Source organism: Helianthus annuus, chromosome 8, assembly GCF_002127325.2.
Source record: "Helianthus annuus cultivar XRQ/B chromosome 8, HanXRQr2.0-SUNRISE, whole genome shotgun sequence".
Taxonomy (NCBI): Eukaryota; Viridiplantae; Streptophyta; class Magnoliopsida; order Asterales; family Asteraceae; genus Helianthus; species Helianthus annuus.
Genome location: NC_035440.2, coordinates 25,721,308 through 25,725,691, shown reverse-complemented (window position 1 = coordinate 25,725,691; position 4,384 = coordinate 25,721,308). Strand labels below are relative to the sequence as shown.

At 32.2% G+C, this 4,384-nt stretch overlaps 1 long non-coding RNA gene across 1 annotated transcript; it reads right to left on the bottom strand.

The window, feature by feature from the left end:
• Positions 1–839: 839 nt before the first annotated feature.
• LOC110870961 lies at positions 840–3,297 on the bottom strand. The gene is made up of 2 exons (XR_002553381.2): positions 2,892–3,297; positions 840–1,350 (listed from the first exon to the last, which is right to left on the bottom strand). It is a non-coding gene; the product is annotated as an uncharacterized LOC110870961 (long non-coding RNA).
• Positions 3,298–4,384: the final 1,087 nt, after the last annotated feature.

Below are 4,384 nucleotides of genomic sequence, written 5' to 3'. Positions count from 1 at the left end.
ATGTGTAACCTTGACGTTGTAACACATGTAACACCTATATGTAACATGTGTAAGATTGCTATACATGTGTTACATATGTCAGCCCCTTTGGTGTCAATTTAAACTTAGCAAAATTACATATGTAACAACATTACATCATCCAAAATGTCATATCAATGAACAAACAAGTAATATATGTAACTATAAGTATATGAGACTAGTGTAACAAATTAAAGGGACAAACGATACACTTCATGTTACATAAGTACCTAGACTTGTTATTAACAATGTTATTAGTAGATAAAAAAAACTAAATTAACGTATATTTTTTACATTGAACCCAGCTTCTTGGTTATAAGCCTTACACATGGCAAGAAGTTCTTCCAGTGTGACGTATGATTTAACAATAATAGGATGATATTGCTCGTTGACATTCGGTGTCCACAATTTAGTGCCATTAGAATACTAGTAAATATGGTAACGTGGAGTATGTTCTATATCATCTGTGGACATAGGGACGGATGTTAGTATAAGTTTACGTGTGTTATGAACGTTGTAATATGTTTAGCACCCTAGGGTAACAAAAAAAGATCACACATGACACTTGTCGTGATGTTACACATGTTAATTGTGTGTGCACATGTAACATCTTCTCTACAATGTATGTAACATCCTTAAAAGTTGTGTTCCTACTCTGCTTTATATTTTGTAAGTACTTATAGGTAAACATGTTTTAAAGATACAACCTGTAAAATGTGTTACACCAAAATGTTACACAAGTGTTTCCAGTTTTACACATGTTACATCTTCTGTAACTCTGCTTTATACATTGCAAGTGTTTCCTGTTTCCAGTTTAAACATGTTTTAAAGATACAACCTGTAACATGTAAGTACTTATAGGTAAACATGTTTTAAAGATACAGTCGTATCACCTTACAAGTTATATGTTTTACTGACAAACGCCATTTCACACATTTCCCATTCTATCGTAACATGTGTAACCTTTTTGGGGGTATCAATGTTGTAGGTTTATACAGACTTAAATATATACAAATGATCCAAAAATGATCATACATGTGTTACCCTCTAGTGTAACATAAGTTACAAACATGTCTTACATATGTGCAGCCCCGATTTTTGGTAACAAAGGGGTTGAACATATGTAACACATGTTTGTAACATGTGTTACACTGGAGGGTAACTTCTGTACAACGTCAAAGGTACCCACCACCTGCCCTTCATCGACTTCTTGTTCCCATTCTTCATCGGTTTCTCCATCTACCTTCTTTCGTTATCGTTCTGTTTCTTTATCGTTCTGCTTTCGCTTATTAGCCAGCCTACCCGTCACGGACCTGGTCATTCTCCTCACTCCTGCAAATACAACCGCCATAGTAAATACATAATAGCACAAGTAATATTTCCGGAGTTATTTGTAAAATAAACGAGATATTCCGAATAAATTATGAAGTTTATATATTTTAACATTTAACAGCCAATCTTAAAAAAAAAACATTTTAACATTTAAACTTACTATTACATTAAGTAAAAACCTTTTGTAACACGTAATAAACCTAACACGTGTTGCATTGGATGTATCTTCAAGCTGAAGATGAGATAATAAAAAGGAAAATGCACAACACTAAAAAAGTTGTAACACGTGTTACAACGGTTGTTTTAAGAACTTTCAAATAAACAAGTGTTGCAAAGTGGATGTTTTTAAATAACTGTTTAAATCAACGTAATAGAGATGTGTAAGTAGGTAATTTCCTTTTGTAACACGTGTTGCACTGGATGTATCTTTACGTTGAAGATGGGATTATAACACGTGTTACAGCGGTTGTTTTAAGAACTTTCAAATAAACAAGTGTTACACCGTGGATGTTTTAAAAAAACTGTTTTTCATCCATTTGTAATAGAGACGTGCAAGTAGGTAAAAACCTGTTGTAACACGTGTTACATATGTGCAGCCCCGATTTTTGGTAACAAGGAGGTTGAACATATGTAACACATGTTTGTAACATGTGTTACACTGGAGGGTAACTTCTGTACAACATCAAAGGTACCCTCCAGTGTAACACACGTTACAAACATGTGTTACATATGTGTAGCTCCTTTTTATGTCCAAGAAAGGGCTGGTTTTAACATAAGTAACACGTGTAACATTATTACAACATATGTAGCTAATTATGCCAGCAAGACATTTCAACTAACAACCCATTTAAAATAACATTTCAACCCATTTAAAAAGATATAGATTTGTAAACACATAATGTTTTGTTAGGTTTCTTCCCAGTCCCAGTCCTGCCCAAGAAATGAAAAACACAAATATTAGTAGTCAGCAAAAGAGTACTTGCTAAGATGAGGATACAACAATTACCATTCACCATTTCAATATCCACTCATATCAAAACAAAATGTGTAACACAATGTATGCACCATATATTGTCCGAAAGTGTAACATATGTTACAACATACAGGACAAACAGTTTAGAATCTAGCTGGCAGAAATATAACATACGTAACTAGTTATGCCTGCAAAAATTTGAAACATTTAACACTAATTATAAAAAAAGAACAACTTAACCAACAATATTTTGAAACCTTTACTGTAACAATTATGGATTTTCAAACTAATTATCTACCAATAATTGGGATGCCCAATTTAAACAAAAAACAGAAAACAAAATAAAGCAAATCCAATTTATAAAACCTAACACAAACCCAACCCATAAATTATTGGTCAACAAACTGAAAATATCAAAAAACTAAAAATCATTTTAACATAAAAACAAAAAACTGCAAAATACATGAACATTAACCCATTACTAGAACACTTTGAGCACACAAAAAGTTATTGACAACCTTTTTAACAAAAAAATCAAGTGTGTTCTTGCAATTAGTAGAACACTAACCGGATCTAGACCCGTCTGATGAACACGATGAAGATCTTCAAAAATGATTCTCTCACACACACTTGTGTGTGTGTGTTCTTGGCGTTCTAACAACTTTCTCTCTCTAAAAACCCATGAACCAAATGATTTCTGACCTGCTTCTCTCTCACACACTTGTGTGTGTTCTTGGTCTTGGTGTTCTAATAACTTTCTCTCTCTAGAAACATATGCAACCGAATGATTCAGGCCTGCTTCTTTCTCACACACTTGTGTGTGTGTTCTTGGTGTTCTTCATGAACACGAAGGAGTTTTAACAATAACGATTCTCTCACACACACTTGTGTGTGTTCTTGGTGATTGAAACATGAAGAAAGAGAGAGGATGAGAGAAGGGATGATGATGATGGTGAATGCACAGAAGTTTTTTTGAATTCTCGAAGAAAAGAAGAAAGAAGAAAAAGAAGCAATGATGATGGTGATGGTGACAACAATAAAGAAGAGAGAGAATGAAGGTATGAGAGAGAAAGAGAGAAATGGGAGTCTTGGTTATAGGTAATTGTGCTTCTCTCTCCTTTTCATATCATCATGTCTAATCAATATGAATATAATATATAAAATGTCATAATATCATAGGTAATTTTACCCATATGCCCTTGAAGTACCTTTTTGACTTTACCACTCTATTTAATTTAATTCAAAAATGCTTCAAATTTTATGAGCCATTGGATGATCATGATCAATGGTCTAGATTGGGTTTCCTAGGTTTTCTTAGTAGAAATAAGTTTTCTGTAGATCCATGCCCTAGTACTATATATTATTATTACTTTACTATATATTAATATTAATAATTAATAATTAATATTAATAATTAATATTAATATTAATATTAATATTAATATTAATATTAATATTAATAATTAATATTAATAATTAATATTATTAATATTAATAATTAATATTAATATTAATATTAATAATAATTAATAAATGAATTAAAATGAATAGTAATTTTAGTATTATAATAATATATATATATATATTTTTAATATTCTTATTGTTTTAATATTATAATAATAGTTATTTTCTTTACCTTTTAACTTTAACCTTTTTTTTTAATATCAGGAGTTCGGATAAGCTTGGTGTCAACCGGTATCGAACCAGTACTGGTATCGAAAATACTGGTACGGTCCTGTTCGGTATCAGTACATGAAGGTAAAATCGGACACCCATACAGAAAACGCCAAAAGTTGGTGCCGAATTGATATTGGAAATCTTTTGGTTCGGGAAATTCAGTGCGGCTACCCGGTACCATTTGCTCATCCCTAATCACGGTTATCGTACGAACAACGGTATCGTACAACTTTTTTGTTGATTTTCTTCAACTTTTAATTTTTTCTTTTTTAGTTTCAGGGGTAGCGATGAGCTTGGTGCCAACCAATACAGAATTGGTACTGATACCGAAAATACCGGTTACGGTACCGATATATGAAGGAAAAAACGGTAGTGAACCGGTAC